Source organism: Salminus brasiliensis, chromosome 11 (assembly GCF_030463535.1).
Source record: "Salminus brasiliensis chromosome 11, fSalBra1.hap2, whole genome shotgun sequence".
Classification (NCBI taxonomy): domain Eukaryota; kingdom Metazoa; phylum Chordata; class Actinopteri; order Characiformes; family Bryconidae; genus Salminus; species Salminus brasiliensis.
Window position 1 is genome coordinate 37057033 of NC_132888.1, and position 11516 is coordinate 37068548.

The following is an 11516-nucleotide window of genomic DNA, read 5'->3' on the forward strand; positions in this document are numbered from 1 at the left end:
AAGGGTTAAGAACTGGGTGGAACTGACAACTGCAGGCAGGTGGATCTCGAGAAGATGCTTGGTGACCACTGGGTGAACCAATAACAACAAAAAAATCATTGTTCAGAACTGATGTAACTGGTTTTGGATGTTACGTGGTTCTCCAGATCTTTCGTTTATATCTGAAGCTGCTTTAATAAAAAAAAAAAAAATAAATAAAATAAAAAATGGACAATCGTAATAGTTCAGAGCTTACAAGCAACCTCACGAGAAGAAGGAGGAAAGCAGCATGTCTAATGGCGCCAATGAAAGAAAGGGGAGGTGACTGGATGCTGTGGATGGGCGGGGAATCCAGTTGACCAGTTGAGAGGGTGGCCTTTCTTACGTCAAAAGAGTTCTACGAACTTTCACGTTCTGATCGAGGGGTTTAATTCCTACAGGCCATTGTTCTACCATTCCACCAGCCTATGGCTTAAACTGACGGCTACGGCTAAAACACTGGTGCCGAAGACTGTCCAATTAAAAAATTGTGGAAAGGGAACAGCAACAAAACAAACAAACAAACAAGACAAGGAGATTTGGTTGCCTTGGGTTACGTGATTTACGCGACAAGAATCAACTGTACGAACTGATTCCAGACTTTGAGCGAATTGCGCTGCTCGAATTTGATTGAATTTCCGAAATTCACAGCGTCACTGTGTATTCCTGTGTCGTTTTTTTTTTTGCTTTCTTTGTCTTTGCTTTCTTTTTTTCTTTCGTTTAGGCTGTACGCGTTTATCGTTTGCGAGTTTGGTTTTTTTCGTGAGTTATTTTCAGCTAAAATTGTGTTGATTTGTTTCCGAACCGAAATTGCGACGCCATCATCATCATCATCATCATTGTTACCACCACTGTTTTGTTTGTTGGCATAGCGGTACCGAAATGAAATCTATGGCTTATGTTATGATCTTACTTTTCTTCTTCTATTTTTCGTCGATGTTTGGTTTGTTTGTAAATATTGAACTGTACTTGAACGCGGTGATTCACGTCTGATATACGCAATAAGTCACACGGACACAGGAAACCAAGAAAATCACTCTTTCTCACGCTCGACTCTTACGTTCTAGAGAACTGCCAACTTTTTACTTCTTCTGATTTTTATTATTATTATTTTTTTTTTTGTAATTTCTTTTGGCTCTCTTTTCAAACTCAGGGGTTTGGCCTGCAGATGTAGCAGCACTATTCCGCCACACTGTTTATGGTTGAGCGTGAAAGCCATAAATGAATCGTTTTGAAATCGATGTTCTTCTTTCTTGATCCTCATGAACTTTGTTCGTTATTTTTTTTCCTCTTGCATTTGTGTTTGCTTATGTCCTCCTGCCGATAGACCTGGATAGCTTTCATGTTTCCGACGATTAAATGACTTCTAATAAAAGTGATAAATCAGAGGCTCTGCTTTTCTTAATGTGTAGAAGCAACTACACCCTTCATAAAACTAGGACCCCCTAGGTTACTGAGTAATACACCTTAGTGTGGAATAAGCCTTGGAGTGTTAAGGGGGTTAATTAGCACTATTGGCAATGTACAGAGATACAAGCTTGGTAGACAGTGAGACAGATAGACACATGTCCAAAAGTATCCAGACACCCCTATTCAACATTGGGCTGTGGGGTTCCCTGGAGTGATGACAAAGCCAAGACATTGGATGGGTTTGAGCAGCTCTACTGATCATCCAACATCCAAACCTGATGGTCCTGGTCTCAGGTTCTGGTGCGGAATGCAATCAAATCCATCTGCCTCACAGCAAATGTACCATCGTCTAGTGTAAAGTTTTTCCAGTAAAAATGGGCTGAGGTATAAACCAGTCATTTTTCAATAATAATTTTTGATTAGACTAGAAACGCTGGACAAGACATGGACGTAGATAGATGGATGGAGAGCGAGTGAGGTAGACAGAGAGAAAGAGAGAGAGAGAGAGAAATGTCCCTCTGTGGTCAGTAAGGCTGGTAATCCCTGAGTGCAGCATATGGCCGCGGGGCGTGTGGAGACAGAGACAGAGCGGAGGACACACAGACGCACTCACGACTTAAAAATATGATTCATTTCTTTCCCCCTAATCCCCGCCAACAAGCTGCCCGCCGCTCTGCTCCTCCTGACCGCACACACACACTAATCACACACTAATCACGTCCCGGCTGAGCGGCCGGGCCAAACCTGCCCTGCACCCTACACTCAACTTATCCAGCACACTACACACTCGATACATCCAACACACACTCCCACACCCCACAACACACTCCCACACCCCACAACACACTCCCACACCCCACAACCAACATCCCATTCCCAACATCCAAAACTCAGTACCCCACAACCAACATCCTGTTCCCAACATCCAAAACTCAGTACCCCACAACCAACATCCCATTCCCAACATCCCAAACCCAATACCCCACAACCAACATCCTGTTCCCAACATCCAAAACTCAATACCCCACAACCAACATCCTGTTCCCAACATCCAAAACCCAATACCCCACAACCAACATCCCATTCCCAACATCCAAAACTCAGTACCCCACAACCAACATCCCATTCCCAACATCCAAAACTCAATACCCCACAACCAACATCCCATTCCCAACATCCAAAACCCAATACCCCACAACCAACATCCCATTCCCAACATCCAAAACTCAATACCCCACAACCAACATCCCATTCCCAACATCCAAAACCCAATACCCCACAACCAACATCCTGTTCCCAACATCCAAAACTCAGTACCCCACAACCAACATCCTGTTCCCAACATCCAAAACCCAATACCCCACAACCAACATCCTGTTCCCAACATCCAAAACTCAATACCCCACAACCAACATCCTGTTCCTAACATCCAAAACTCAGTACCCCACAACCAACATCCTGTTCCCAACATCCAAAACTCAATACCCCACAACCAACATCCTGTTCCCAACATCCAAAACTCAATACCCCACAACCAACATCCTGTTCCCAACATCCCAAACCCAATACCCCACAACCAACATCCCATTCCCAACATCCAAAACTCAGTACCCCACAACCAACATCCCATTCCCAACATCCAAAACTCAATACCCCACAACCAACATCCCATTCCCAACATCCAAAACCCAATACCCCACAACCAACATCCCATTCCCAACATCCAAAACTCAATACCCCACAACCAACATCCCATTCCCAACATCCAAAACCCAATACCCCACAACCAACATCCTGTTCCCAACATCCAAAACTCAGTACCCCACAACCAACATCCTGTTCCCAACATCCAAAACCCAATACCCCACAACCAACATCCTGTTCCCAACATCCAAAACTCAATACCCCACAACCAACATCCTGTTCCTAACATCCAAAACTCAGTACCCCACAACCAACATCCTGTTCCCAACATCCAAAACTCAATACCCCACAACCAACATCCTGTTCCTAACATCCAAAACCCAATACCCCACAACCAACATCCTGTTCCCAACATCCAAAACTCAATACCCCACAACCAACATCCTGTTCCTAACATCCAAAACTCAGTACCCCACAACCAACATCCTGTTCCCAACATCCAAAACTCAATACCCCACAACCAACATCCTGTTCCCAACATCCAAAACTCAATACCCCACAACCAACATCCAGCATCCCATACCAACATCCTGTTCCCAACATCCAAAACTCAATACCCCACAACCAACATCCCATTCCCAACATCCAAAACTCAATACCCCACAACCAACATCCTGTTCCCAACATCCCAAACCCAATACCCCACAACCAACATCCTGTTCCCAACATCCCAAACTCAATACCCCACAACCAACATCCTGTTCCCAACACCACATTCCTAACATCCTGTACCCAGTACCTTACACCCAGCATCCAATACACAATATTCCACACTCAACATCCCATACCCAACACCCCATTCCCAACATGCTATTCCCAACATCCCACACTTAAAATCCCACACCCAACATTAACCAATATCCAACACCACATTCCTAACATCCCATACCAATACCCAACACCCTACAACTAACATCCCATTCCCAACACCCTATATCCAATACCCCACATGCCCAACATCCCCTGCCCAATACCAACACCCACAACCAACAAACCATTTCCAACACCCTATACCCAACACCCCATTCCCAACATCCCACAACCAACATCCCATTCTTAACATCCCACACCCAATACTCCACCCCAGCATCCTATACCCAACACCCCATTCCTAACATCCTATACCCAATACCTTACATCCAGCATCCAATACCCAATATTCAACCCCCAAAAACACACAAACAACATCCCTTTCCCAACGCCTCAAAGGCAGCATCCCATACTTAATACCCCACATCATAACATCACATACCCCACAACACCCCACAACAGAAAACCCATACCTAACATCCTATACCCAAAACTCCTCATCTACAACAAACATGTCATATCCAACTCCACATACCCAACACCCCTTTCTCAACATCCCATACCCAACACCCCATACCAATACCACACATCCCATACCTGATCAGCCTATATTCAACACCCTATACCCAGCCACCAATGCTCAGGACCTCATATCCAATGTCCAACCCCCAGTGCCCAATACCCAATAACCAGTCTCAAGTTCCCAATACCAAACACTGTATACCCAACACACTGAATCCAGTGTCCAAATATCCAGAAACCAACACCCACCACCCCTGACCTTACATCCAGTACCCTAAACCCCTCCACCACACATCCATCAGCCATACGGCCCTGCCCAAGCTGTGCCATGCCAGGCCTCGTCCAATTTCCTTTGAACAGAGTCCTAATCCCTGACCACTGCTCCTTCCACTGCCTCCCTCGGCAGGCAGGCCACCCGAGAACGAGAGAAAATTACACACAGAACAGACTAATACAAACACTCCAATCAAATCAAATTCTCCAACTTCAGCCACATGGGTACGGTTTTATGAAGATGAGTTTGTGATGACAGAAGGGATTGGAAGAGGACGCGTTCAGGCAGGACAGAGAGAGCACTCCACACACACACACACACACACACACACACTTTCATTCAGAGTGAGGTCGGAATAAATACGAATGTCATGCTTATATATATGATATATTTCTTGATTTAATAATCCTAATAAAAACCACTGTCCTTTACTCGTTCCTAAAATCTGAGCAATTAACGCTTGTGTTAGCATAATGCTAACCTATCCTCATTAGCCGATACCCTACATCCTACATCCAGCATCCTATATCCAATCCTCCACACACCCAACAACCCACAACCAACATCCCATACCCAACACCCCATAGCAATGAATGCTTGTGCTAGCATATTGCTAACCTATCCTCATTAGCCGATACCCTACACCCTACATCCAGCATCCCATATCCAATCCTCCACACCCCCAAACAACCCACAACCAACATCCCATACCCAACACCCAACAGCAATGAATGCTTGTGCTAGCATAATGCTAACCTATCCTCATTAGCCGATACCCTACACCCTACATCCAGCATCCCATATCCAATCCTCCACGCCCCCAAACAACCCACAACCAACATCCCATACCCAACACCCCATAGCAATGAATGCTTGTGCTAGCATATTGCTAACCTATCCTCATTAGCCGATACCCTACACCCTACATCCAGCATCCTATATCCAATCCTCCACGCCCCCAAACAACCCACAACCAACATCCCATACCCAACACCCCATAGCAATGAATGCTTGTGCTAGCATATTGCTAACCTATCCTCATTAGCCGATACCCTACACCCTACATCCAGCATCCTATATCCAATCCTCCACGCCCCCAAACAACCCACAACCAACATCCCATACCCAACACCCAACAGCAATGAATGCTTGTGCTAGCATAATGCTAACTTATCCTCATTAGTCGATACCCTACACCCTACATCCAGCATCCTATATCCAATCCTCCACGCCCCCAAACAACCCACAACCAACATTCCATACCCAACACCCCATAGCAATGAATGCTTGTGCTAGCATAATGCTAACTTATCCTCATTATTATTATTATTATTATTATTATTATATATTTTTACAATTATTACTCTGTTCATGCAAAGTAAATGATGTCTAAATTGATTAGCATGTGCTTAACCACATAAAGAATTGACTGTGGCAATTTTAGGATGAAATTTACCACCCTGTCACAGTGTGACGTGAATTGTAATCAAAACACTTTATTTATTTATTTATTCATTTATTTATTCATTCATTCATTATATCTCTATTTTGTTGATTGGGTGGTTTTGGTTGAGCATGTAAAATAATGTAAAATTAAAAAAAAATGAATAAAGATTAATACGAATTTTATTTGTATGTTTTTTGGAGGATAAAGATATTTTTCATGTTGTGGAATATATATATTTTTTAGATATTAACACTTGCTGTCTGTTTTGTAGATGACTCAACTGCGGACACTTAACACCTTAGTGACTGTCCTTGCCCAACTTGAGAACATTCTAATGTTGCTAACAACCAACGAAAGCTAACGAGGATCAATTAGCATCATGCTAGCACAAGCATTAATTTCTATTTCTATTATCATCAAAATATTCATTGTGCAAAAGTGTGTCTCCAGACCTTAAAACTATTCATTTCAGTTTCCTGGTAATCATGATAAATGAGAAATATTATTTCTTAATAAGTAACATATTATTTTGAATAATTTATCATTTTTGTTGTTGTTTTTTCACCTCACACATAAAATCCTTAATAATATTATCATTTTTGTTCAGCAATTGGAGCCCCATTCACAATAAACAGGAGTGACGGGGTGGTAAATTGTGTCCTACAATAGCCACAGTTGTTCATGTGGTGAAAAAATCCCTGACCTCGCACACAAACTTTAATTCATAACTTTATTAATAAAACATGTTTAAAATGTCATTTATAGCAACAAATAAACAACATAAAAGAATACCAGAACTTACAGATTTTCATTCCTGGCTGTTTTACTGGCTCAAATGATGTCATTTAAAGTGACAGCACATTATTTATAGGCAAAACAAAACGGTGTGACGGGGTGGTAGGTCATAAAAATGTACACAAATCATAAACCTTTTACAAAAAAAATATATTTTTTTTAAATAAATGTATCTTATGTAAAGAGGGACACAATCCTGACAAAAAAAAAATATATATATATATATATATATATATATATTTTTTTTTTTTTTTTATTTTTTTTTTTTAATGCTATTATCTTGTTAGCATAAACTTAGCTGCTAATGTCATATGGACATATGGAAATAAACCAAAATCTAAAAATGTATTTAACCTAGTAAGTTACTCTAGCAATAGTATTTCGTATAGGATTTAGCAATAGTGTTTTGATGCTAACAAGAAAAATGTAACTATTAGCTTTAAGGTTTTGGAGATGCACATGGCACCCGTTTCATAGGATGGCCGACACAGATTACACTAACGCTAACAGACGCTAACAGATCTGTACTATGGTAGCAGTGGTAGCAGTACATCTACTCTTGGCACAAGTGCTAGACGCTTTAGCTTGAGGTTAGCACCTCCTTCTTACTACAGCCGGGGAGAGGCTCTGGTTGGGTTCCAGGACCTAAACCTCCAGACTGAAAGACCTTATAAAGGTTATAAGGCATCCATGGACCCTTGTTTACTTCGGGACTGTGGGACTAATGGGCTGCTGGTTAAATAAACTGGTTTACTGCTGTAGATGTAGGGTAAGATGGTCCAGATGCAGCTGATCGGTCCATACAGTTAACTCTAACATGAGGTTGTTTCACTAGTATCTCTCTCTCTCTCTCTCTCTCTCTCTCTCTCGCTCTCTCTCTATCTCGGTCTCTCCCAACTTCGTCTTGTGGTTTGTTATTTTTACTGATCTAATTTAGAGACAGTCCCAATCCTCTTACTGTCCAGTTCCCTCATCGCTTCGCTAAGTGAATTAGTCAGGATTACTCCTTCTCTCTCTCTCTCTCTCTCTCTCTCTCTCACTTTGTCTCTCTCTCTATTTTTCCCAGTTCCTGTCGCTCGCTCTTTCTCCCCACTACCCTTCCTACCTCTTCTTTCTTTTCGTTTCTTTTCTATTGCTGGTCAGCCCTCCCCAATTCACCATTCACGTAGGCCGTCCTACCTTGTAGCTGGGCAATAGCAAGCCCAGCAATACCCAGACCTTCAGTACCCAGGACGTGTTAGCATGAGTCAATTGCATAATGCTAACTGAGCCTAACTGGCATCCGTTCCTCATTGCCATCGTTGGAAGAACCACCCTGGCTTCGCAGGGAGCGAACTCGCTCATTAAGCTGCTAAAAGTATCAGCGTCAACACGTCCACATGAACTCTGAAGAAGAGGTGCTAGTGACCCATGCTTCCATAAGGCCAAGTGTTAAGCAGGGTAAAGGTCACTTCTGCTCCAGACAGCTACTGCAGACAGCCGTGTCTTAGTTCCCACGCATTCCCCAATGCCAGTGCACTGAAGCTAGCAAACGCACTTCACTATAGTCAGTGGTTCCATGCAGAACCATGGCAATTCAAGGAACCCTTTAGATGTGGAAAGATGGTAAAAGGGTTCTTCACACTGGAGGAAAATCTTTTGGTTGATGGTTTTATATGGAGATGTAGAGATTCTCTACAGATTCTGGAGCTCTCTAGAGATTCTGGAGATGGTCTACAGATTCTGGAGGTTGTCTAAAGATTTTGAAAATGATCTAGAGATGTTGGAGACGCTGTAAAGATTCTGGAGATTCTGGAGCTCCTGTAAAGAGATTTCAGAGATGGTCTAGAGATTCTGATGATCCTATAGAGATTCTGGAGATGGTCTAGAGATTCAGGGAGATGCTGTAGAGATTCTGGAGCTCCTGTAGAGATTCTTGAGCTGGTCTAGAGTTTCTGGCGCTCATGTGGAGATTTTTCAGATGATCTAGAGATTCCAGAGGCTGATCTAGAGATGTTGGACATGCTGTAAAGATTTCTGAGATGGTCTAGAGATTCTTGAGCTCTTGTGGAGATTTCTGAGATGGTCTAGAGATTCTGGTGCTCCTGTAGAGATTCTGGAGATGGTCTAGAGATTCAGGGAGATGCTGTAGAGATTTCTGAGATGGTCTAGAGATTCTGGTGCTCCTGTAGAGATTCTTGAGATGGTCTAGAGATTCTGGTGCTCCTGTAGAGATTCTTGAGATGGTCTAGCGATTCTGGTGCTCCTGTAGAGATTCTTGAGATGGTCTAGAGATTCTGGTGCTCCTGTAGAGATTCTTGAGATGGTCTAGAGATTCTGGTGCTCCTGTAGAGATTCTTGAGATGGTCTAGTGATTCTGGTGCTCCTGTAGAGATTTCTAAGATGCTTTAGAGATTCTGGAGATGGTCTAGAGATTTTGGAGCTCCTGTAGAGATTTCTGAGATGGTCTAGAGATTCTCGAGATGCTGTAGAGATTCTGGAGGTGGCCTAAACCTTTTGTAGACGGTCTAGAGATGTTGGAGATGCTGTAAAGATTCCGAAGCCGTTTGTAGGCTTGAACAGGGTCTTCTCTAGAGATTCTTGATCTGCTTTAGAGGTTCTGCTCTGGAGAGGATTTGGCTGTAAACATCACAATTTAACAGATTGTGGAGATGTTCCATCGGTTTCGAATGAAGGGCTTCTGCCATACAAATAAACTCTCAAAAATAAAGGTGCTACAAAGGGTTCCCAGGGCTCCAGCCCTGTGAGATCCTGTTTATATCTCAACAGTTCCTCTGTAGATAAGATATAGTGCGTGTACATGTCCACATTTCTGTGAATGTTGGCGCGATTCGGCTGCATAATACGAACAGATTCCTGGATTAAAAACATAATTAGCAACATTGGAGAAGGATTTAGCACTTTAGTGCCCCTCGGTCAGATCTGTGGATTTAAGAGAATAGAGTAGAGTAGAACACTTGCTGACCTTGCTGTCGTTATCTGCTGTCTTTCATTATCTTCAGCTCTCTATATGCTAACTGTTATCTTCACTGTTAGCTCTGCTGGTTTGTGTTTGGTGTAAGAATGGGAATGTTTTGACTGGACACAGATTCAGCAAAACATCTTACACTGAGGGTTGTTTACTGTTTACATGGATTTAATCATGATATGCATGGATGGATGGATGGATGGATGAATAGTGGGAAGGATAAGTAAAAGGTAAATGAAGATCTAGATATATGCATTAAAAAGAGATTGCTGGATAAATGATGGACGAACAAGTGGGTTGGATAGATGATGGGTGGATTAAATAAGTGATAGATGGATAAATGAATGAATGGATGGAAGGATGGATGATAGATGTATGAATGGATGGATCAAATAGATGTATAAGGATGAAAGACGAGTGAATGGATGGATGGAAGTTTGAAATAATAGATAGATTGAAATAAATAGATGATGGACAGATAAATGAACAAGTGGGTGCTAGATGGCTGGATAGATGGTAGATGAATGGTACATAAATGGTTAGATGATGGCTGGATTAGATAGGTGATGGATAAATGAATGGATGGATGCTGAATGGACAGATGGACGATAGATGTATTGAGGGATGGATGGGTAGATGTGTGTGGGTGGACAAATGAATGAATGGATCAAATAGATGATCGATGAATTAATAAATGAATGGCTGGATGGATGGATGGATGGATGGACGATAGATGTATATATGGATGGATGGGTAGATTGATAAATATTTAGATGACTGGGTGGATGGGTGGACAGATGGATGGTGGATGGATGTTAAATTGTTGGATAGATGGATGGATGGGTGGATGGATGGATGTTAGATGTATATATGGATGGATGGGTAGATTGATAAATATTTAGATGACTGGGTGGATAAATGTGTGGATAAATGGATGGATGAATTGATGGATGATAGATGTATTGCAGGATGAGGGGTAGATTGATAAATATTTTGATTACTGGGTGGATGGGTGGACAGATGGATGGTGGATGGATGTTAAATTGATGGATAGATGGATAGATGGGTGGATGGATGGATGTTAGATGTATTGATGGATGGATGGATGGATGGATGGATGGGTAGATTGATAAGTATTTGGATGGATGGACGAGTAGATAAATGGATGGATGAAAAATGCATAAATGGTTAGATGATGGTTAGCTTAAATAGGTGATAGATGGATTAATGAATGAATGAATGGATGGATGCTGGATGGGTGGATGAATGGATGGATGATAGATGTACTGCTGGATGGATGGGTAGATTGATAAGTATTTGGATTACTCACCCAGTAATTCAAATACTTAGCAATCTACCCATCCATCCAGCAGTACATCTATCATCTATGGGTGGACAGATGGATGGGTGTATGGATGTTAGATGGATGGGAGGATGATGGATAGATGGATGGATGGATGTTAGATGTATTGATGGATGGATGGATGTTAGCTGTATTGATGGATGGATGGATGGATGGATGGGTAGATTCATACAAATTTGGATTACTAGGTGGATAGTGGACAGAT